The sequence below is a fragment of the Emydura macquarii genome, unplaced genomic scaffold (assembly GCF_026122565.2).
Source record: "Emydura macquarii macquarii isolate MOO-44397 ecotype Brisbane River unplaced genomic scaffold, CSIRO-AGI_Emac_v2 contig_2473, whole genome shotgun sequence".
Lineage (NCBI taxonomy): Eukaryota > Metazoa > Chordata > Testudines > Chelidae > Emydura > Emydura macquarii.
The window spans coordinates 28,545,774-28,571,729 of record NW_027132610.1 but is presented as its reverse complement, the minus strand read 5'-3'; positions in this window follow the sequence as shown (position 1 = coordinate 28,571,729).

Below are 25,956 nucleotides of genomic sequence, written 5' to 3'. Positions count from 1 at the left end.
AACAATACCCAGTACCAGAGCTTCAGGGGAAGTGTACAGAACTAGGCAATTGGAGTGATCCATCCCGTTTTTTCCCCTCCTGGCTCCCTGCAGTCAGAGGTTTGGGGTTGCACCCCTGACCATCTTGGCTAATAGCCATTGATGGACCTATTCTCCATGAACTTATCTTGTCCTTTTTTTAACCCAGTCATAGTTTGGCCATCACAACATCCCATGGCAATGAGATCCACAGGTTAATTGTGCATTGTGTGAAAAAGTACTTCTTGTTTGTATTATACGGTTTATTAATTTAATTGGATGACCCCTGATTTTTGTGTTGTGGGAAAGGGCAAACACTTCTGTGTTCACTTTTTCCACACCATTCATGATTTTATAGATCTCTATCATATCCATCCTTAGTTGTCTCTTTTCTAAGCTGAATAGCCCTAAAATTTGTATTCTCTCCTTGCATGGAAGCTGTTAAATACTCTTGATCATCTTTGTCGTCCCTTTCCGAACATTTTTCAATTCCAGCATATCGTTTTTGAGATGGGGCGAGCAGAATTGCACCCAGTGTTCAAGGTGTGAGCACACCGGAGATTTACATAGTGGCATTATGATATTTTCTGTCTTATTTTTTATTCTTTTCTTAACAGTTTCTAACATTCTGTTTTCCTTTTTGACCACTGCTGTGCATTGAGCTGAAGTTTTCAGAGAACTATCCACAGTGACTCCAAGATCTCTTTCTTATGTGGTAACCACTGGTTTATACCTTACCTTTATATATATGTAGTTAGGATTATTTTTTCCAGTGTGCATTACTTTGCATTTATCAATGTTGAATTTCATCTGTCATTTTGTTTGACCAGTCACCCAATTTTGTGAGATCCTTCTGTTACTCTTCATAGTCAGCTTTGAACTTAATTATCTTCAGTAATTTTGTATCATCTGCAAACTTTGCCACTTCACTGTCACTCCTTTTTCCAGATCATTTATGAATATGTTGAACAGCACTGGTCCCAGTACAGATAGTTGGGGGGCCTCATTGTTTACTTCTTTCCATTGTGAAAACTGACCATTTATTCCTACCCTTTGTTTCCTATTGTTAACTAATTACTGTTCCATGAAGGGACCTTTCCTCTTATCCCAGGACTACTTAGTTTCCTTAATTCCCTCCTTTGATGAGGCACCTTGTCAAAGGTGTTTTGAGAATATATACAAGTACAGCAAAAACAACGAGAGTCCTGTAGCATTTTAAAGACTAACACATTTAATTTCTGCAGGCATAAGCTTTCGTGGGCTACAACCCACTTCATCAGATGCAAGAAATAGATATCAGATAAGGGGTATATATATACATCCAAGGGTAAGGAACAACAAGGGGAAGGGTAAGTGTTAGCAAAGTCCATTCAGTTAGAGTAGATGAGGCCTATTCACAACCATTGATTAGAAGTACAATATATCAACTGGATTGCCTTATCCACATGCTTGTTGACACTTTCAAAGAATTCTAATACATTGGTGAGGCAAGAATTTCCTTAAAAGTGTATTAACTCTTCCCGAACAAAAAATGTTCATCTGTGTGTTCGATAATTCTGTTCTTTACAATAGTTTCTACCAATTTGCTTAATACTAAAGTTAGGCTTACTAGCCTGAACTTGCCAGGGTTGCCTCTGGAGCCTTTTTTAAAAATTGACATTACATTAGCTACCTTACATCTCCTCCGCATCCTCTGCAATGAAGACTGGGGAAAAGAATTCCACCATGCCATCTCTACATCCAGACACCAGAATGTCATCATTTATGGTGTTGATCCCTGTTATTCCTGTTAGCAAAGCTTGTTGGCAGCATTGATATTCTTCTGCTGAAGGTTTGATTCCAAACAGCATTTTCAACCATCTGTATGTATATGTGGTGCGGTAACTGCTTTCATTATCTAGTAGTCTTTGTCAATCTCTGTCTTTGGCATCAAGTAGTTATTACTTATTCCTTGTATTACTGTAGTACCTAGGAGCCCTAGTCATGGACCAGGACCCCATTGTGCTATGCACTGTACAAACACAGAACAAAAGACAATCCTGCCCTAAGAGCTTGCAATTGAGGTACTTATCTTATTTTTGTTTTTGCCAAATCAGGTAATATTTCTTCAGTTGCAGGTATTTGGTAGTGCTTTGTTTATGTGCTCTGTTTACGTTGCCTAGGTCTATGCAAATGCACAGTTTGCCTGGCTTCTCAATGGCTACCATGTTGTTTATCAAACTTGTAGACTCTGTTTACTTTAGCGATAATGGCTTCTTTTCTCCATTTGCATTGTTGCTCCCATTATTTTTTTATCTTAATACAATGGGCACTCAGCAAGGTACGTGCCATCTTGGCTGAATCATTTTATCTGTTACTCGGTGCAACACACCTGGAAGACATCCCAGTCCTTCAAAAACATTATGGTAAACTTTTAGCAAGATGCCATGGTGCATTGTCTGCTCTAGATATGTTTTTTTTTGTTTCATTCGTATGTCTATCGTTTGACCCAGATTTAGTGTCACTAGGTCTATGCATTCACTTATTTTGGCTCAAAGCAGTAGGTTCTGTTTTTTTTTTCTGTACTACAACTTAAATTTCAGCCTGTTTACTTTTTCTTGGTATTCTACTTTTAATTTATGTTGTCCTAGTGGTGTTATAGTTGTGCCATAATATAATTTTTGTTTGGCTTTGGTTGTTTGCAATTCTACTTTCTTCTCCTGTATAATACTGAAGAAGTCTTGTAGTTTAGCACATTCACTGATGCCCCACTGTGTATATTTGGCATTCAGTTTGTTTGTCTGCTGCTGCCTCGTCTTTGCATCTGGTGCTAGTCTGAACTTTACAAACCATTTATTTTTGCAGTGTTGCACTGCATTAATGTCATATGTGTAAAATCTCATACTCTGAGTCACTGCTTGCTTCTTCAATACGGTGTATATTTTTTCTTTGCTTTTCTTGTCTTCAAGCTTTGTCATAATGATTCCTCTTGACACAATTACTGCATATTACCCCATATGCCAGGCATTTCCCTTTAACATGTTTTTCTCCACAGTAGCCATAGGTCTCCCTTTGTGTCTTGTTTATCTACTCTGCTTTGAATTTGTGCATTTGCTTTTGCACAGATTTTAGTGTATTTTTCTTTGTATTTTCTAACATTTCCCGTGGTACTTGGTGAGTTATTTCTGTGTCTGCTCCACTTCTGCTTGCATTTGAATATTAACTTGTTCACTAGCTTTATTCATGTCTGCAGCTCTTGGCACAGTTAGTGTGGGCTCTCTGAACATTCTGATTCAAGCTCCTGCATCTTTTGTTCCTATTACTAATTTATCATGAATTAATTCATCTTTTAAGATTTGATAGTCAAATGAGTCATCCATTTTGCACAGTTTGGTAAAATAGTGATCAATTGGTTCTCCTGATTCATTCTTGATCACACTTGTTGAAAAGATACCTTTCATATCTGCATTTTTTGTGAGTTGAAATTGGTATTAGCCTTTAAAATGAGTCCTCCTGGGCTGCTACTGATGTATCATGACGCTGTTACAATACGTGGCAGCTTTTGCCCATTTCCACGAATAGTGTGACTGCTCTTCTTTTGTTTTCCTTTTTATCCAGCGCCATTGCAATTTTATAGTTTTTCCATTGTGATCTAAAGATTATCCAGTTGCTAAATACATCCATCTGTTCAGGAATCTGGTGTGCCGTCATGAATGTTCTTTTCTCTTTGGTGTTTTTGGGGGTTCTTTTTGGTTTTTAGTTTTTGCTTTTTTTGCAGTGTTCTTAGTCCCTGACTTTATGTATTTGCAGGAGCCAACTCACTGCTGACACCATGTTCAGTACTCAAGGATGACAAGAGAGAGAGTTAAGACAGTGCAACATTCAGGCTTTATTGCTTCCTGCACATATGCTGTTCCCTCTTGTCAAAAGCATTTCCTGAAAGTAGAGTTCTCAAAGTTTTTATACCTAATCGTACTATAGCATCCCCTATTTATCTTAGCACACAGGAATAGGAATCCAGAGAGCTGGATTCTATATCCAGCTCTGCTACTGACTTGATGATTTTGGGCAAGCCACTTTTAACTTCTTTATAACTCAGCGTCCCTATCTATAAATGAAGTGTAATAATAATTCCCTGTCTTGCTGAGGAATTGAGGCTTCATTAGAGTTTGTAAATAACTTTGAGATCCTCAGATGGAAGATACTATAGACGTTTAGAATTTTATTATTGTACTTTTATAACTCAAAGATTTTTTTATTTGAAATATTCCATCTGTTAGACAATATGGTGGAAATATGACTATTCTTATTTAATAGGGTAAGTGGACTGGATACCGAGGCCTATAAAGTAGCTGCTCGGAATACATTGTGACTGCTTAAAATAAGGTTTTTAGTACGCAGGCTTCATGCTTGTGCATGATGTAGGATACTGATTGTAGATTACTTTGAGATGACAGACTGTAACTGCTGTGATGGAGCTGGCTTGATGAAGAGTATTGATACATTGCAGATTACAGTTCTCATAGTTTTCTTTTTAATAATACTACACAAGAATTATTAACATCTGCAATTATCAGCAATCTGAGGATTCTGGGTTTTTTAATGACACAGATGGAAACTACAGACAAAAATTAACTTAGGACTCTGGGAAAAAAGATGAGTTAAGAAATTCACATTTAAAGCTTTAGCTCCATCCTTCCTTGATCTAGTATTAATCAATGTCTATCATTATGCATTGATTTCATACTTCTGGAATACAATGATGGGAAAGATCCTTGGAAATGCTATACATACATCTGACTCCCAAGGTATGTCTACACTGTATACTAAGCCCTAGTGATTCAGATTTGAGCCCAAGCGCTGCTTCTGTCCACATACAAATCAGTCTGACTGGAGTCAGCAAGCACTCAGGACCTGCGTCTTAGGACTCTAGGGGTGGGTCAGATACCAAGTCCTACTGTGACTCAGGTCCAGGAGCTGTCTTTTTGCAGTGTGGATGTAATTTAAGCTGCAGCCCCGACTCAGAAGGTTTGTGTAGTGCCGTGTGGACATGTTAGCACGGTTGTGAGACCTGGGTCCAGGTTTACAATGCAGTGTGGACACTCAAGCACTGGCTTGTAATCACAAAGCCTTCAAGCCTAGATCCCGCAGACCGAGATTTACAATACAGTGTAGCCACACCCCAAGAGTAAAATGAGAGACAAGTTAAAGTTAATGTATAAATTTAAACTCTGAATTTCATTTCTATTGTGAATTTAAGAGAAAGTTGCTAGAGTTTATTTTTGGTTGCTTTTATTTTTGATCATCTACAATATCTTTTCTCCCTAGGGCCAATCCACAAAGTGTATGTCTCCATGGGGATAAAAAAATCCACTGCTGGCCAGGGGCAGCTGAGGGACAGCAATTTTTCCATCCCATTCAGGCTTGGGCTGGAGCCCGAGCTCTGGGATCCTGCAAGGACAGAGGGTCCCAGAGCTCAGGCTTCAGCCCGATCCTGAATATCTATATGGCAATTTTTAGCCCCTTGGCCTGAGCCCTGTGAGCCTGAGTCAGCTGTGGGGCTTTTATCCCCATGTATATGTATCCAAAGATGAGAGAAATTAAAGTGTGAGGGAAAGTCAGAGAGAGGGAAGGGGAGTCAGAAGGGTGTCAGGCTTCTAAGTCTGTACTTAGCCACCTAAATATGTGGTCTGGTATCCACATACGCCTGAGCACCTGGGAGTTCCCATTGACATCAGTTATATTAGTTGAATTATATTGCCACTAAAACACCCCATTGTGCTAGGCCCTGTGCAAATATGAGACAGTCTCTGTTCTGAAGAGCTTACAAGCTAAATAGACAAGACAGACAAAGACGGGGGGCAGGGGGAAGGGTGGTAACAGAGACTGGAAAACTTACCCAAGGTCATTGGTAGAGCCAGGAATAGAATCCAGGTTACCTGGTGCCCACATTGTTTCCTTATCAACTAGACTATCATGCTTTTTGGTGCTGATTTCAGTGGGAGCTGCTTGGGTGTCAGTGCTTAAAGAAATCATGCCAAAATATTTATATGCTGTGTGGCAGATGGCCAGCTTCACCCAAGTGGGCCTTGCGCTTTTGCCTCTTGTAGTGGGCCAGGGCATTACCAGTTACCCATCTCCCCAGGGAGGGGGATAGGGACCCGGGCCCACCCACTCATCTGAGTCCCAGCCCAGGGGCCCTATGAGTAACAGCTATGGGCTGCTGGCATCATATTCATAGCTGCAGTCTTTTCCTCTGGGCTAATTTTGCCCCCCTCTGTCCTTCTGGCTCCTCAGGTCCTGCTCCTTGCTGCCTGGACTGGGCTTCCTTACCGAGGCCCCTGTACCTGGGGCAGTATCTCAGTCCTGCGAGGGCAAGTTTCCTCTCCTGGGCCCGGTACCTCTCTCAGAACTCCTCTCTGCTTCTCCACGCAACCCTGCACTCCTCTTTCTCCTCCACACAACACTGCACTCCTCCTGCTCCTCCACACAGCATGGCATTCCTTCACCTCCAGCTCGAGCACTGTCTGTCTGGAGCAGAGGATTTTTATCAGGCACCTTGCTGGGCCTTAACTGGCCTCAGCTGTTCCTAATTGACCTCTAATGACTCTGGTTAGTCTGCAGTGAACAGAGCCCAGAGGACCTGCATGATCTGGCACAGCTGGAGGTCTGCCTGGCCATCTACTCAGCAGCCTTCTCTGCCCGGGTCAACTGGGTCAAGAGCTCTGGCCTGATGGTAGGGGCCGGGTGGTGGATGAGCTCCTTCCCACCCGTGCTTCAAGTCATCTGGGGGAGTGCGGGTTCACTGCTCTATCTGGGTGTTTATCTTTCTGCCACCTATCCCTCCCCATCAGAGAACTGGCAAGACTTGAAGGACAGGATGTCTGGGTGGCTGCGGAGATGGACAGGACTGCTCCCGTGCCTCTCCCTTCGGGGGAGGGCACTGGTGCTCAACCAGCTAGTCCTGTCCATGTTCTGGCACTGGCTCAACACCCTAGTCCTGACCCCGAGTTTCCTGCACCACCTCCAGAAGACAGTTCTGGAGTTCTTTTGGCCAGAACTGCACTGGATCTCTGTAGGGATCCTGAGTCTTCCCCCGGAGGAGGGAGGGCAGGGTCTGTGCTGTCTCCAAAGCAAGCTCCACACCTTCCACCTCCAGGCCCTGCAGATACTCCTTTATGGTGCAGCTAGTCTGGTGTGAAGCCACTTGGTGCATGCCTTTTGCCGCCATCTCCGAGGGCTCTGATATGACCGGCAGCTCTTTTATCTCCATCTGAGAGATCTTCTGTGAGACCTCTCCCAGTCTTCTACCAGGACCTCCTCCGGATCTGGATGCTGGTCTCGGCCTCCAGGCTCCTTGCGGTCACCGAGGGGAAGGATCTCCTCGTAGAGCTCCTGCTACACAACCCTCAACTCTGTGTGCAGGTGGTGGAGACCCCTTCGGTGTGATGGAGGTTGGTCCTGGCTGAAGTCACCAAGATCGGAGATCTCCCGGACTACAACTGGGGGAACTGAGCGGACCCCCCAGGGGCTGGCTCAGCGCATGGGGATCTCCACCCTTTGAACCCCCCGGTGTGTACGCCAGGAGGTGAGAGCAGCCTTCCCTCTGCTGCTCGGGCTTACCTCGAGTGGGTCTTGCGAGAGGGTGCTCAGTCCCAGCCCTCCAGTGTCTTCTATTGGGCCCTGCCCCCGCAAGCCCTCCCGACCTCCCTCTTCCTACGCACCAAGCCGGCTGCATGACCTGCAGCCGGTCCTCTTTCGAACCGCGCTGAGGGACCATCTCTACATGCTCATGCTGCACACTCTTGCCCTCGTGTCCCACCCTGACACCTGCGGAGGGTGAAGACCCCTGGTGGGCCAGTCTGTACTCCACCCAGACCCCAAGGCCCCCCAGGGACATCAGTTGGCGGCTCCTTCATGGAGCTGTAAGCACGGGCGTGTACTTGATGCAGTTCACCCTTCACCCAGACACTTGCCCATATTGTGGTGTGAGGGAGACCCTGGTGCTCATCTATCTTGAGCGCGTCAAGTTGCAGCCCTTGTTCCGGCTCCTCCAGAACCTCCTGCTGAGGTTCTGCTTGCACTTCTCACTGCACCTGTTTGCCTATGCACACCCCATCCGTGGCCCCACAAAGTCGCGGGACCTCCTCATCAACCTCCTCATAGCCCTGGCCAAATTGGCCATCTACAAGACCAGGGAGAGGAGGTTGGTGGGGGAGGGAGGGTGCTCTGCAACTGTGGGGCCTACTTCCGTTCCCTTGTGCAGTCACGCATCCGGGCAGAGTTCCTCTGGGCAGCATCCGCTGGCTCCCTTGACACTTCCCGGGAGCAGTGGACACTGTCCGGGTTTCTCTGCTCGGTGTCCCATTCTGGTTTTCTTCGTTTGACCCTGTAACCCCCCACACCTCTTCCTATTTTTTCATTAGTTGTGCCCTGTAATCAGTTGTATCCCGGGCTCAATGACTCCTCCCCTTAGGCTGGGGGAGGGGTCTTTAGAAAGCCCATGCACTCCCTAGATTACAAACAGACCACTTTCCTACTGCCCTCTGTTCTTGCTATATCACAGCTGGTATGCTGCCCTGGCATCTAGGGATAAGGAAATTCCTCCACAGGTGGAGGAAGAGAAGAAACCATGTACCTCCAAATCTGAGAGGATCACAGCCACCACTCCCAAGAGGAAATAAAGATAAGTAGTGGGCGGTGACTTCTTTCTAAGAGGGCAAAGGCATCCATCTGCCAGCCTGACCTGGCATCACCTGTGCTGCCTGCCTGGGACCCATATCTGAGACATTATGGAAGGATTGCTGAGGATCATCCAGCCTTCTGACTACTATCCCATGTTGTTCATCCATGTGGGTACTGATGATAGTGCAGGGTATGACCAAGTGCCGATCAGATGTGACTACATTGCTCCGGGAGTGAGGGTAAAGGAGAAGGTGATGTTCTCATCTAGCTTTTCAGTCAAGGGTAGGGGCCCGGGCAGTGACAGAGACATCCTGGAGGTGAATGCATGGTTGAGTGGATGGTGTCACCTGGAGGGCTTCGGTTTCTTCAACCATGGGATGCTGTGCTGAGAAAAAGGAATGCTGATCAGAGATTGGATCTACCTATCAAGGAAGGAGAGGAATATCTTTAGATACAGACTGGCTAACCTAGTGAGGTGGTGGAAGCAGGAGACAAGAGCCCACAAGAAAGTCCCAAACATGACGACCTGGGTGAAGGGTCGGAATTTTGAGGGGAACACGGGCAATTACAGCAGAGACAAAGGAGAGACAAGAGGGAGTATAAAAGGGAAATCTAATGAACATCTTAGAGCTTTGTCTACTAATGCAAGAATGGGGAATGAACAGGAAGAATGATCCAGGAAGAAATAATCCAAAACACAGGACTGTGTGGTGATGGGGGTCTTCAACTACCCAGACATCTGTTGAGAAAATAATACAGCAGGGCACAGATTATCCAACAGGTTTTTGAGATGCACTGGAGACAACTTTTTAGTACAGAAAGAGGGAGAAAGATTCTTACAAACAGGAAGGAACTGGTTGAAAATTTGAAGTCTGAAGGCAGCTTGGGTGGAAGTGATCATGAAATGATAGAGATCATGATTTTAAGGAACGATAGGAAGGAAAATAAAGACAATGGACTTCAAGAAGGCAGACTTTAACAAATTCAGAGAATTGGTAGGTAAGATATTGTGGGAAGAAATGTAAAAGATTAAAGTGTTCAGGAGAGTGGGCAGTTTCTTAGAGAGACATTAATAAGGTTACAAGTGAAAACTATCCAAGTGCATAAGAAAGATAGGAAGTATGGTAAGAGACTATGCTGGCTTAACCAGGAAATCTTCAACAACCTGAAATTCAAAAAATAGTCATAGAAAAATGTGGAAACTAGGTCAAATTATGAAAGGTGAATATAAAAAATAAAACAACATAATCATGTAGGAACAAAATTAGAAAGGCCTAGGCACAAAATGATTAAATGAGCTAGGGACATAAAAGGTGACAAGAAAACATTTTACAAATACCTTAGAAGCAAATGAAAGATGAAGGACAGGGGAGATCCATTATTCAGTGGGGAGGGAAAGGCAATATTTGAAATGTTAAATGCCTTTTTTGTTTCAGTTTTCACCAGAAATGTTAGCAGTGATTGGATGACTAACATAGTGAACATCAGGATAAATGGAGTAAGCTTTGAGGCTCATATAATAAAAGAAAAAATTAAGAATAAGTTAGAAAAGTTAGATGTCTACAAGTCAGCAGAACCTGATGAAATACATCCTAGAATACTTAAGAAACTGGCTGAAGAGATCTATGAGCCATTAGCGACTATCTTTTAGAACTTGTGGAGGACAGGAGAGATACCAGAAGACTGGAAAAGGGCAAATATAATACCTATCTATAAAAGGGGGAATAGAGACAAACCGGGAATTATGGACCTGCCATCTTAACTTTGGTACCTGGAAGGATAATGGATCAAATAATCAATCAATCAATTTGTAAGCACCTTGAAAAAATAAGGTGATAAGTAACAGTCAACATGGATTTATCAAGAACAAATCACAGCAAACAAACCTAATATCCTTCTTTGACAGGATAACAAGCCTTGTGAATGTGTGGAAGCAGTAAATGTGTTATAGCTTGATTTTAGTAAGGCTTTTGATACTATGTCATTTGACCTTCTCATAAACAAACTAGAGGAATATAGCTTAAATGAACCTACTGTACGGTGGGTGCAGAACTACTGGGAAAAGCATACTCAGAGAGAAGTTATCACTGGTTCACAATTGAACTGGAAGGGCATATGATGATGATTTGGATAATGGCATAGAGAATACACTTCTGAAGTTCGTGGATGATACCAGTTTGAGTGGCATTGCAAGCACTTTGGAGGACAGAATTAGAATTTCAAATGTTCTTGACAAACTGGAGAAATGGTCTGAAATAAATAGGATGAAATTCATTAATGACAAATACAAAGGAAGGAATAATGCACTTAGGAAGGAATAATGAATTGCACAAATACAAAATGGGAAATGACTGCCTAGAAAGGAGTATTGTAGTAAAGGAACTGGGGATTATAGTGGATCACAAACTAAATAAGAGTCAACAATGTAATACTGTTGCAAAAAAAGCAAACATTCTGGGATGTATAAGCAGGAGTGTTGTAGGCAAAGCATGAGAAGTAATTCTTCCACTCTGCTCAGCACTGAGAAGGCCTCAGCTGGAGTATTATGTCCAGTTCTGGATACCACACTTTGGGAAAGATATGGACAAATTGGAGAAAGTTCAGAGGAGAGCAACAAAAATGATTGAAGGTCTAGAAAACATGACCTATAAAGAAAGAATGAAAAAATGTGGTTTGTTGAGTCTGGAGAAGAAAAGGACAAGATAACAGTCTTCAAGTACATAGAAAGTTGTTATAAATATAAGGGTGATAAATTATTCTTCTTTACTGCTTAGGACAGGACAAGAAGTAATGGGCTTAAATTGCAGAAAGAGAGATTTAGGTTAGACTTTAGGAAAAACTTCCTAACTGTAATGGTAGCAGTGAATTACTTAGAGCGGTTGTGGAATCTCCATCTTTACAGTGTTTTACAAACAGATTAGACAAACACCAGGAATGGTCTACATCAGGGATTCCCAAACTTTTTGCTGGCACGTCTCTAGGACACACTCCTCCCAGGACCCCAGATAGCATAGAGAATGCCATTTTGTATAGCAAACCGGCATCCTCTGACAGAGTGACCTCGTACATATCTGTGTGGAGGAAGCTATTCTGTAGAGCAAAATGTTATCCTCCATGCATTGTGACCTTGTACGCACTGCACATATGAGGTCATGCCGTGAGGAGCAAAATGATGCCCTCCACATGCTAGGGATCACAGCAACCAATCTGCTCATTGCTCATGTTGCGACCCACAGATTGGGAACCACTGGTCTCCATAATACTTAGTCTTGCCTCAAGGCAGGGGACTGGATTAGATGACATATTGAGGTCCCCGCCCGTCCTACATTTTATGATTCTAAATAAGAATTTTGGAACCTAATTTCAAGCTTCCATCAGATATATAGAGAATCGCTTTCTCTGTCTCTCTCATACACATACACACACACATATTGTATACAGATATGTGGCTCTGTTATAAATACATATTTATATACATAAAATATATATATGTACATTTCCAATCATACAAGTATACAAAAACACTTGTATATTACAGCAAAGTAATATATTTGTTAAATATATAGTTTGCTCTTTGACAACTTACAAATTGAAGTTCATTACATAAATGACAGAAGGTATTCGTTAAGGCTTTGGTTGTACGCAATGACTGCTGATAAACTAAATGAGGTTTGGCTGTGTTAACCATTCAGAATCCATCACCAAAGCATAAACCAGGAATTCTAAAACAGTCTGCCAAAGCTCCCGTGATCATGAATATTTTTGTCAGGAACTTTGGAAGCTGCTAATTTTGGTGTATTGACCTGCCTACCTTTTTGTTCAGAATCTGATGGAACCTTGGGGACGGTGTCTGCAGCACTGATGGAGAACTGGAAAATAGAGCTTCTAGGTACTGAGACCCCTGGGTTCCTGATATTTTTGAAAGATAGGCTCTTGATGAGACTAGTAGAGAGCTAGTGATTTATACCTTTATGCCAAGCTCCAGATAAAGTCAGGTTGCATTCTATCAGCTGTATTGAAAAAAGCTATTACTTTCCCATTTGGTGATAAATTCTAGGAAGAAGGATACATATTATTAAAGGACCTATATATGATATTGCTTCTGAAATTCAACACCTAAGAATAAATATTAGGACAGGAACATGTATTGAATGCAAAATGACCCAGCCACTGTCCCCATTGTCACCACTCACTCATTCACTTAATTGTCTAATAAGCATTGTATTCACACATATAAACTACATTAAGTGAATGCCAAGGTTCTTGCCTAAATTGCCATAAATCAGGAAATGCCGAGTTAAAACATTTTAGAAAAATGACCTGTATGTCTAAATGCTTAGGTAGGGGAATTCAGAGTCTTTTGCCTACAGATTACCTTATCAAAGCTGTCATGCCGGCTGGATTGGGGGTGGGGGGGGGACATTTATTATGTTATTTAACATCAATAAGTCAGAATCATAATAATTCATGTAAGATATGCCATGTCAGGTACTGTTAGAAAGGCTCTAATGTGCTAACTAAGATTATAATGTTTATGTTCATGTGTAATGGAAGTTATGGATATGTTTGATATATCTGTATGTCAAAATGGGCTGTGCCTGGGTAACACCTCAGACAGGATGGCTGCAGAGATAGCCTGCTTAATGGCCTATTAAGAAATTCACAAGTACAATGGGCCCAGGGAGAGAAGCCAGGGATATACCTGATGAGTCACCAAGACTTACTCATGTGACTCTGGACTCCAATTTGGTTCCTGCAAAATTCCACAAGCAGCATGGCAAAGACCAAAGGACATAAAAGGCAGCTGCCCAGGCTCTATTTTGTCTTCAGTCACCAGTCTTTAGTCTGTCTTTCAGTCATCACCAAACTCTGGATCAACTTATCTACTGAAGCTGTGAAACAAAGGACTGAGATCCATCCAGGTACTGGATGTACAACAGAGGGATTATACAAGCCTGCAAACTCCACAATTCTTCTAGAAACCTGATATGTATGGGCTTTCAGATTATTTGTATGTATCAGATTGCTTTAAACCTTTAATATTTCTCTTATAGTTTGTTTCTTTCTTTTTATAATAAACCTTTAGTTTTAGTTACTAAAGGATTGGCTGGCAGCATGGTATTTTGGGTAAGACACAAACTTATATTGATCCGGTACTGTGGCTGACCCTTTGGGGTCAGGAGGAACCTTTCTGGTAAAGAGCACAGAGTTTTAAATAACTGGTCTCTTTACTGGACCTTAGTAGCTGATCCGGAGCCAGAGACTGAAATGCAGTAGAGGGGGCTGAGTATGTTTTTATTTTGGCTTCTTGATAATTAGTGTGGGGAATCATAAGCACTGTTTGTGTCTGGTTGGGAAGTCTGACTTCAGTGTCACCCACCAGTGTTGGGAGAATCTGCTCTCCTTTTATAGCCTGCCCTTACCTTGGCATTTTCAGGTGGCTACCCTAGGCACAGACAGCGTCACAAAAGCCAGCCCAAATAGATAGATATCAAAGGTTATTACTAGAGCTGGGTGAGCCATCTGTAGTGAATTCTCAGGATTTTCTCCTTTTTCTATTTACTAATAGTTAGTGTGACAATTTTCTGCAATATGTTTGGGAGATCTTACTGTATTAATGTTATGTATCATTGTGGGCCAGGGATTTATGTAATTCCATGGGGGCAGGTGACCACAGCCATCCAGGATCTAAGAACAGTGGCAAATTCAGTACGTTGTAGCACCTCCAGAGATGTTGCACTTGGAGATGCTCACCTACACTGGTTCAGACTGGTTTCTCCAGAGACCAACAAAGAAAGACCTTTTGTATTTGAGTTTAAACTGACTCAGGGCTTCTTTTTGATCCAGCAATCTTCAGTGTAAGGGGGATCCCCAATCTTTCCTGGGAAGGGGTGAAAGAACTTTGATGCACAGAGTCCCATGGTTGACCTCTGGTGATCTTTTAGCATATGTATAGGAAGTTTTAATTGTTTTTTTATGTTTTCTCTGTAGTGTTTTCACCTTAACAATAAATATGCTTGCCTAGAAAGCACTGTGTGGGTAATTTATAACTGGGGCATTTACACTGTTCATAGCCTCTAAAGAGAAAGCAAACTGCAGATGCTGGCCTGTTGAGGTAGTCTGGCTGGTTGAGAATAAGACAGTGTAGGCAGGGAACTGTGCCAGTCAGGACAGAGAGCGATGCAGGTTTCCATCCAAGAGAGGTGGTGGCTGAAGAGCGGTGAGCCTAGAGTGGGTGCTGTTGCTGGAACAAGGAGTGGGAAAGCAGGTACAGTTGCCTGAATTGTGATAGTTTGCAAACACATTTTTATCTTTTTAGAAATTAGTTTGTTTAAATTAGTTGGAAAATATTTCAGGCAGATTCCATTCAGTCCTGACCTGTTCATGGGGAAACTGACTAAAGTTACCCAGATTGAGGAGGAGCATAGGGACAACTCTAAAGCGACAGATTCCCTCATGCTCACATCCTTGTCCAATACTGTTTAACCCCTCATTCAAGATGAAAGTTTAGTGGTCTAATGTGGCTTTTGGTCACCGCCCCCTGCTGGGGCAATATGTTGTCCTGCACCAGCTGGTATGGTGGCAGTTATTTTGACTTGAATGCAAGAACTGCTGTACCCTCATGCCACAAGTGGTGCTAGCTGCCTGAAAGGAGAAGAAACAAAGACCCTATGTTGCCCCCTTAGCCTAAGCAATTAGCTAATATTCAATGTCTTACCAGGTTGTTTCCTCTATGAGGAGAAATTGATTATACAAGTCAGGTATCACTTTGGTGAAATCTTAGATTTCTTTACAAAGAATGTACACAGTAGGAAGAAACAAAAGCGGGCAGTTTCCTTGCTCACACTTTCCAAGCCTGTTTTTCCATCCAGTCCTGTGCCCCAGTAGCTCTCTTTCTGCTCCCTCTCATGGCCACGCTTATGACTGATTTTCTGTTGTCTGCTGACATTTCTTTGCTTTCTGGTTGCTTTCTTCCTCTGACACCTGCACAGACACACACAGATGTAACTAATCAATGGCCTATCCCCTGCATTTGGAATCCGTGCCCAGGGAAATTCCTCTTATTCCCCTTGAGTTAGTTTGTGCTCAGACTTTTCTGTGTGGCCCAGTGTGGTGGCTTCTGTTTCAGCTATCTTACTCCATAAAAGAGCTTAATTGTTTCTACCATTTAGCCTGAATGAAGGGTATCTAGCATACCCATCAACTTTAATGAGGTCTGACAATTGCCTGCAGATCAGAGACATGCTTGCTGACAGCCATTAACACCTTTCCGCATAACATCCCACTTCCGCTTCCACAAAGGTCAACAGAATGCATCTGCAATGAAGGGAGCGTATGGTATACACTTCCAAATGGTTACTCCAATGTGTTAATCCTGAAAGCACCGAGATGAAATCTACTGAGTAAGATTTCATTCATCAGATCCTGTTGCGGTACTACCTTTTCTTATACATCTTCGACTCCTCCACACACATACAGTGCTGGCTGTGCAAGCCACAATTTGTCTCAGAACATGTACTGTAAATAAGAAATTGTATTTTTTATTATGGTATATAGTAAAATATTTTGCAATAAATACATAAAGATACAGCGAGAGATTATATTTGGAGGTATTAGTAGAAAGGAGCTGAGTTAAAGTTCTTAATTCAGCATTTTGTGACTTGTGTTTAATTTCTCAGTTTTAGCATTGCAGTAAAGTAACTTTCTGTATAGATTATATATATATATGTAAAATTATAATATCAGCATTGTTATATTTCATAAATATGTAAAAAAAAAACCTATCTAAATGCCGATTTGGCTGGTGTTCTGATAAGTACCGTTAGAATTATTAAAATGAAACCATTTGTACTACAGCGATTACTTATTGCTGCACAGCCACTCTAATATCAGGTCATTGGAGCAGCAATTATTGTTCTGCACGCTCGTACCAGAGGACCACATCAACTGTGAGACGTAGTAACAAAAAAAGTGGACTAACAGAATAGGATTCAATTTGGCTCTCTGTCCTGTGCAATCTTATTTAAATCATGGGCATATGTGAGGACAGAATTTGGTCTGCAGTTTCTTAACTGAATTTTATGCATTTTGTTGAGTATGTTTTCAGGCTATTCATATAATAATGTAGCCATAAGTTTGTTTTTTTGTATTGCACTTTTAACTGTAAGATGTTCTGCCTATCTGTCTGCAAGGCCAGTGGTTTTCAACCTTTTCCATTCTGGGAACCCATTTCCATGTAGCTGGGATCTCCCTCTGAATTAGCAATATGGGAAAGGCAAGGTGGTCATGACTTCGTGACTCTGGGTCGCACATGCTAGGTTGAGAACCTAAGTGGCTAGTTGTGAAGGGCTTTGAGATTGAGGATGTTACAGAAAGTGGGACACACTCTGCTGAGTGTATCATGGATATTGTACATATCATGGAATCACAGGGTCTGATCTCTGCCCCAACCCATAACTAGTTTCCTGTGAATGACCCCTTTAATGGTGCCAGGCCATAAGGACCAACACGGTTTCACAGAGGCAGGCCTCTGAAACTGAGTCTTTGGCACCAGTATTTCCTGTCTGCCTCGATGGCTCCCTGAAGTGAATCCACCTGATCCATACTCCTGCAGGAGGCTTGTACTGTAGCCCTTAAGGGAGCAATGCTCTCATTGAGTATTTACAGCAACACAAGCAGCCTTTTCAAAAACAAGGTAACTATTTTTTAGTCACCGGGCACACGGAGACTGAAAGTCCTTAGGTTAGCATAGATAAATGAAAGTTAAGGCACAGATCATTCTGGTTAGCTAAACTGTAGTGAGCCCCATGATCAGGCTCTGTCTCTTTCACTCTCTCAGTCTGACCTCCTTCCAGAAGCCAGCTCTTTATGCTCCCACCTCACATCTGCCAGTCCTTTGTTCTTTGGTCTTCGCTCAGCTTTTCTAACGAGAGGTGGCAAAATCCATCTTCCTCTGGGTTGTTGGTTGCTAGGTGTCAATGGCCTGGTGACTGGGTTTTCCATCATCATCTTAGGTTTTCCACTTATGTGGTCAGCCACGACCAGTCCTTTTTAATGACTTATTCAGGCTCAGACAATGAGGTGACACACACACACACCTATGTCTCTTAGTCTGCTTTAAGGCAAACTTAGTCCTTTTTCCCCAACTGGGTTGAAATGAAAAATATGGGGGAAACCGAGGCACACACAGGATTCATAAAAATATTACAAAAATTCCCACTTTGTCACAGAACATTCTTCTTTGTTGTTTTTTTAAATCTAAAATAAAAGTCATAGATTCATAGATTACAAGGATAGAAGGAACCACTGTGATCATCTAGTCTGATTTCCTCCATAACACAGTCATAGGAATTCCATGAGTTAATTTCTCTTTGAACTAGAGTATATCGTTTAGAAAAAGATCCAATCTTCATTTAAAAATTGTCAATGATGGAGAATCGACCATGACCTCTGATAAGTTGTTCCAGCGGTTAATAAGCCTCAGTGTTAAAATTGCACCTTATTTCCCATCTGAACGAGTCAAGCTTCAACTTTCAGCCTTTTGTTCTTGATGTCTGGTAGACTGAAGCCCCTCTATTATCAAATTTGTGTTCCCCATATCAGTACTTATAAACTGTGATCAAGGCACCCCTTAACCTTCTACTTTTTAAGCTAAAAAGACTGAGCTCTTGAGTCTTTCACTCTAAGGTGTACTTTCCAATCTCATAATCATTCTTGTGACTCTTTGCTGAACCTTCTCAATTTTTTCAATTCTTCTTGATTTATGGACCCTAGAGCTGGATGTGGTAGTTACAAAAGTAAAATAACTGTCCTACTGGAGTCCTCTGTTTATACATCCATGCAGATAGGGCCAGATTTTCTGCTGTTGTAAATCAGCCTAGCTCCACTGATTAAATTGGGACTATGCCAATTTAGAACAGCTGAGGCTCTGGCCCTGTGACAGTCTGTGTTTTGTTGGTTGTGTCTGTGAAAACAGAACAATTTACTTTTGGGATGACACTTTTGTATACCCACTTTTAGCCCAGAGATTGTGTGTATTAGTGAGGTACTGTATAAAGTGCTAAAAAAAAAATCAAGGTCAGGATTGTGTCTTTAAGACACAGCCCTGTGGCAGGAGCATGGGGGAGGAGCAAACAGCAGTGGGAGCTTCAGTTGAATTCTGGCTATAACAGGAGCTCTGTCAATCTTTGACATGAGCTCCCCTTGAGTCACATAGCTTGCTGCTAAAACCTTCCCTGCTCACTTGGACAGGCTGGTGTTAACCTTGCACACTTCCTGCATGTTGTGTGTATGAAAAGCTTCTCATGCCTGATTCCTGTCCCCGTGAGTTTCCCTGCAGGGCCAACCATGATCTGGCTCAGTGTTTATAATAGGAACGCTGTGCTGATGGAAAGCTGCAGCAGTCTTTTGATATGATGTAATATTTGCAATGAAGAATTGGTGCATTAACTTTATTAAGTACATTTACAGTAGAGAGATAGTAATAGATGGTGATATATTGTTACTGGCTTAAGAAGATGTGGAAGATTAAGAAGAAGATTGGCTCAAGCTGGAAAGAGGATAATGTTTCTTATAGCATTAGGATTTTTTTTTTGACTGAGAGACCTCTCAAAAATGCTATTATTTTTATACCAAGAGCAGGTCTTTGACTTACAATTCTTTGATGAAGAATTGTATTCTTGATGGTCCTTTCTGTTTTAACATCAAAAGGATTTAAGATAGCATGAAACACAAAACAGCACTGGTCATGGTTGGAATGACACTGTCTCTGATGGTAATGCCTAATAGATGGATGCATTAGCATTGATTAGCAGTAGCACTGATGACATTAGTAAGAGAACTATCTTTTTCCTTCCAAAATTTGAGAGTGAATTTCCTGCTTGTTAAAATGGACTATTAATAATACTGGCTTGTGACAGGATGGAATGGGCAGTTGCCATGTAGACTCTCCCACCTGTCTGCACCAGTGTACTCCATTCCTGATTAGTAACACCACCCTGATATTCCACTCCTTCATCTCTCTTGAGCACAGGTTTCCAGCCCTGTAGAACTGTACCGTATCTGGTGGTTTAGTGATGTGTGACAAACAATTAATTTGAGACTTAAATCAATATTTGAATTCAGGTCTCCAGAGGTAAAAGGCTAGTTCACTCACAGTCTGTGCTACCTAGCTCACCCAAGACAAAGATTTTCAGCACCAGAAATATCTCGACAGGTGTTGCACAAGACACCATAGTTAAAATTAACACAGAAGCGTCTTTAGAGTTGACATTGACAGGTATATTAATAATTCTTGGACTGGTATAGGAAAGTCACTCAGCTATGCTTTAAAGGTTTAATTACATATATACATATTTGTGTGTGATTTCTCACACCCACAGTTAATTTTCCTTGTCTAATCATAGAATCATAGAGTTGGAAGGGTCCTCAGGAGGTCATCTAGTCCAACCCCCTGCTCAGAGCAGGACTAACCTCAGCTAAATAATCCCAGCCAGGGTTTTGTCAAGCTGCATCTTAGAAACCTCTAAAGATGGAGATTCCACCACCTCCCTAGGTAACCCATTCCAGTGCTTCACCACCCTCCTAGTGAAAAGCTTTTTCCTAATGTCCAACCTAGATCTCCCCCACTGCAATTTGAGACTGTTGCTCCTTGTTTTGTCATCTGCCGCCACTGAGAACAGCCTAGTTCCATCCTCCCTGGAACCCCCTTTCAGGTACTTAAAGGCTGCTATCAAATCTCCCCTCATTCTTCTCTTCTGCAGACTAACAAGCCTAGTTCCCTCAGCCTTTCCTCATAAGTCTTGTGCTCCAGCCCCCCTAATCATTTTTGTTGCCCTCCGCTGGACTCTCTCCAGCTTCTCCACATCCTTTTTGTAGTGGGGGGTCCAAAACTGGACACAATACTCCAAATGCAGCCTCACCAATGCCGAATAGAGGGGAGTAATCACTTCCCACGATCTGCTGGCAATGCTCCTACTAATGCAGCCCAATATGCTATTAGCCTTCTTGGCAACCAGGGCACACTGCTGACTCATATCCAGCTTCTTATCCACTGTAACCCCCAGGTCCTTTTCTGCAGAACTGCTGCCTAGCTCATCAGTCCCTAGTGTGTAGCCGTGTACGGGATTTTTCCGTCCAAAGTGCAGGACTCTGCACTTGTCCTTGTTGAACCTCATCAGATTTCTTTTGACCCAATCCTCCAGTTTGTTTAGGTCCTTCTGTATCCTATCCGTACCTTCCAGAGTATCTACCACTTCCCCTAGCTTAGTGTCATCTGCAAACTTGCTGAGGGTGCAATCTACCCCATCCTCTAGATCATTAATAAAGATGTTGAACAAAACCGGCCCCAGCACTGACCCTGGGGCCACCGCTTGTGACCGGCTGCCAGCTAGACATGGAGCCATTGATCACTACTCATTGAGCCCTATGCTCTAGCCAGTTCTCGATCCATTTTATATTCCATTCATCCAACCCATACTTCTTTAACTTGCTGATAAGAATACTGTGAGAGACCGTATCAAAAGCTTTGCTAAAGTCAAGGTATATCACGTCCACCGCTTTCCCCACATCCACAGAGTCAGTCACCTCTTCGTAGAAAGCAATCAGGTTGGTCAGGCACGACTTTCCCTTGGTGAATCCGTGTTGACTGTTCCTGATCACCTTCCTCTCTTCCAAGTGCCTTAAAATGGATTCCTTGAGGATCTGCTCCATGATTTTTCCAGGGATTAAGGTGAGGCTGACCAGTCTGTAGTTCCCTGGCTCCTCTTTCCTCCCTTTCTTGAAGATGGGCACTATATTTGCTTTTTTCCAGTCATCAGGGACCTCCCCCAATTGCCACGAGCTTTCAAAGATAATAGTCAATGGCTCTGAAATCACATCAGCTAACTCCCTCAGCACCCTCGGGTGTATTGCATCTGGCCCCTAATGCCTTCTATCACATTGGTATTATAAAGCCAGATACTTATGATAAATTGTATTTCTTGAAGTAAAGATACAAAGTGAATTATGACATTTTAAAGATTGTACCAAACAAATTAAACTACCTAGTAATGTTAATCCTATAGATTCAGTTTACAAGTTTGAGCACCTGTGATACAGTATTTTATGGCTAAAGCTCTCATAGAGAGAGAGAATTTAGAAACAGTTGAAATATTGAAATGTATCAAGTCTTAAAACAAACAAAAAACACTAAAAAGTCCTGTCACGTTTATTTTCTTCCTCCATTAATACTCTTACTATGAAGTTTTTCTTTTGTTACAAAACTTCTCAAAAAAACAAACAAACCAGCATTCAAAAACCTTAGACTTTTGAATCCTGTACAAAACACTCCATACTTTAGTTTTAGTTTGCAAAACAAAAAGAAAGTGAAACAAATTGTCCCAAGAAACTGCTTTTTTGTCTTTCTCTATAAATACAAAAGTATTGTCTTCTACAGAGGCAGTTTTTCTGTTTCACGCTCTTTCTCTTATAGTCCCTCCTTCCCTTTTTCTCAGTGCATAACATTGTTTTAATGTCACCTCATTCTGAAAAAAGGAAAGGTTCCAAATCGTTGAAATTCTGTGACACAGTAATTTAAAAAATTAAAAATCCCCCGCAGTGATTGTAACTTGATTTCATGAGAGGGTTTTCATCTGACAACTACATTTTGACCCCTAAGAGGAGCTGACAGCTTTGATTTAAACTAAAATGCTACTATAATGTAGGCGTTTAACCCTCTCTCTTTTCTGCATAAAACTGCATATAACAACTATAAGTTGGTTAAGTGTGGAACAAGGGAAATTATTTAGTGGGTACAAGATAAAATTGGGAATAAATAATGAAAAAGAAAATGTATACTTAATATTAGAAAGATTGTCCTGAGAGGGTGATTTTTTTAAAATTGTTGCATAGTCTCCCAAGGAACATGGTAGTCAGAAGCCCCATTGCTTGGGACATTTTAAACTAGACAGGACACTAACAAATGTACTGTATGGAACAACCCTGCAGTGGCAGGAAGATAGACTAGATGACTTTTTTATCTCTAAGTCGGGGAAAAGGCCAACCAACTGGTCTTTTATCAATCAAATAAGGATGAACAGGGATAGTTAAGTGTCTTAGGAGAAGCAAGGGCATGTATTTACTTTTTTTCTTTTTGCCTTTGAATGTTGGGATTCATTCCATAATGAGGTTACTGGTGAGATGGATGCACATTAAACCATGCTCCCTCCTCACCTTGGCGGCGCTACCGACTCTTTCTCACCTTGCTGGCTAAGGGGCTGCAACTCCTGCCAAGACTATTATTGCTGTCGGCTCAATCTCTGCCATGTGGGTGGTTGCTTCTGCTCCTACTAACACGCACTCTCCTCTCCCGTGACCCGATGCCTTGAAAGGAGGCTGCTGCTCCCACTCATTCGGGGGGGTTACATTGCTGTTTAGTGATTAAAGCAGGGAAATGGATAGATTTGGTTAATATTTTTCCATCCAAACTTTTTGGATGGAAAATACCTTTTGACCAACACAAACTTTTTTGTGAGGGGTTTTTTACATTTTGGTTGAAATTTTCATTTTGTTTGAATGGGAAAAAAATCACTTTCTTTCACTTTTTTGCATTTATCCACTGTAAAAGGTTGGAGGGGAGGAAATGAGAAAGTAGAAGGTATATTTCACCTTTTTATTACCTCCATCACTCCTACTCCTTCTTTTCCAAGGGACCAGTTTAAAAGTGAGAGAGAGGATTTTTCCCCAATAAAACTGTCAGAGTTCCTGGGTGACTGCTCTTTTGGTCTACCTCTAGCTTTCACCTCTCCATGAACAGAGACCCATGACCCTCCTCTCTCCAGATCGGGGTTTTAGGCTGCTGTCCCCTGCAGTTCATTGTGATTATCCCAAGCATATCTGACAAACATCCAGCCCTATTCCTTTAGTTCCTCTCCAAAGATAATGGCAGTGACTCAACAGTAACCCAACAACTCTTTCAAACTAAGTTTCAGGATAAAAACATGCAGACAAAAAATAAAAACCCATAAATGGCTTTACACGCATATCTTCGACATGGGATCCTGTGGAGGGGCTTCCACCAAAGCCCTTCTACACCTTCAGCAGAATTGGGGTACTCATTGGACAAAATGTGCTTTCCATTTGCTGAGTGAAAAAGAAGACATCCAGAGGGGTAGCCATGTTAGTCTGTATACAGCAAAAACAATGAGAGTGCTGTAGCACTTTAAAGACTAACAAATTTAATTTCAGTAAGCATAAGCTTTTGTGGGTTGCACCCCACTTCCTCAGATGCAGTTGGTAGAAATAATATAGCAAATACAGGCAACATATATATGGTGGGCAACATATACATATCCAAAGGCATAGACAACAATGGGGTAGGTGGATGAAAGCCAGGTACTTGAGGCCTAATTACAACCATTGAGTAGGAGGTGAGAATGGGTGATCAGAGCAACTTACTTCTTGTAATGAGAAGACACTTAGACTGTTTAAAATTAAATGAAGCCTTTTCTGCCAGACTTCTTTCTTTGTTTTGCCTCTTCTCTGGACTGCCCTGAACCAGTATATGTAAACCACCCCATGCCGTCATACTTCTCTGGAGCTGTTTACAATCTCAGGGACTGCAGTAATCACCTGCTACTGTTCTGAGTTCCTGGAGACTGTGGTAACTCTCCCCGCATGGAGTTGTGTACTATCCCTCAGTGATACTTAAAACATTCATAAACTTAATATAATATTGTCCCCAAAAAACAACATGTGGTTGCAATATCCAGATTTAAAAAAAAGTTTTCATAAAAATAATCACAGAAAATTAAATACAGAATGAAAAAAATTCATTTAAAATTTCTAATGAAATATACTTTACTTGTTTTGACCAGGTCTAGAACTAGGAGTCTGGAGGCCTGGGTTCTGTTCCCGACTTGGCCAATGCTTCCATTTATAGCCTTAGGTAAGTCACTTCATGTCTGTGTGCCTCAGTTTCCCTATATGTAAAATGGGTGTAATAATATTTGCCCTCCTTTGTAAAGTGCTTTGAGATCTTGGATAAAGGGTGCTATATAAGTGCAAAGAATTATTATTATTACTATTATAATGCATGTCTATGGAAACATGTTTCTCTGGGTGACATTTTAAAAATTTACATTATCAATTTTTGTTTAAAAAAAAAAAATCATGGGACTACAGTGCCAGAATTGAGATTTATAATTTCATTGATTTTATAAAAATCAGCCACTGAACTTCCATATGAGGCTACCTGAACATTTTTACTTGACCTATCCTCTTCAGCTTTTTCAAAACTTCCAAACTACACAGGCCTGTATCTGTTTTTTTCTGTGTTCTGATGCAATGTCCATCACTTTGGAACTTGAGTGCCTCATTAATATTTGGTAAAAGGCCACCATAGAAGACTTAGATGATGCTGCAACTGGTGTTGGTGATTCAGGAGATAGCATTCTTGCCGCTGCATCATAAGTTATCCAATGCCCCATTACAGTGGCATTATATTTCTTGAGATGGCTTCTTTTACATTGGTTTGAGATGTAATATCAAGGTCCTGTCCGCCTATGTTCAGTAAAGATCTTATGGTGCTTTTATGTGTTAAGATGTTACTTATTTCCAGTTTTCTGGCTAAACTGACTTGCGCAATGACACATAGGAAATCAAAGCATTTTGTGAAGTATTTTGCAATGAAAGGTGTTAATTAGAGGTAAGAAATTAATTATTTTATTTCTAGAAACCAAGAAGGAGAGGGTCTAATTCTTAGAGAAATCTTCAAAAATGTCTTCAATTTTAGTAATAATTTGCCCATATATAGTGCCTTTCATCAGAGAATGTCAAATTGCTTTATAAAATATAAATTGATCATTGCACTATGCCTCAGTGTAGTGCTCGTGGAATGTATAATTGTTCTGTTTTACAGGTGGGAAAACTTAAACTCAGAGGGATTACATAACTTTCCCAAAGTCATTCAGCAGGTCAGGGTCAGAAATAAAGCCAAGGATTCTTGACTTTCGCTCTTATTTTCTAACCACAAAACCACACTGCTTTTTACTCACACATTACCCAGTTGCAGAAGCTAGGAATAGAAAACTCAAGAGTGAGCCAAGATAAGTTTTCCATGTTAGTGTTTTGCAGGAATAGTGTCATTTACAGAAACAAGGGCATGAGATGGGCTGCTGGCTTTTTTTTTTTTTTTTTTTTAAACTTGCTGAGAATTGCTCTTATCTGTAGCTTCCCATCTCAGATTTCTTTTACAGTTCAAGCACTAAATGTCTACTTGGAATGTTCCTTGAGGGT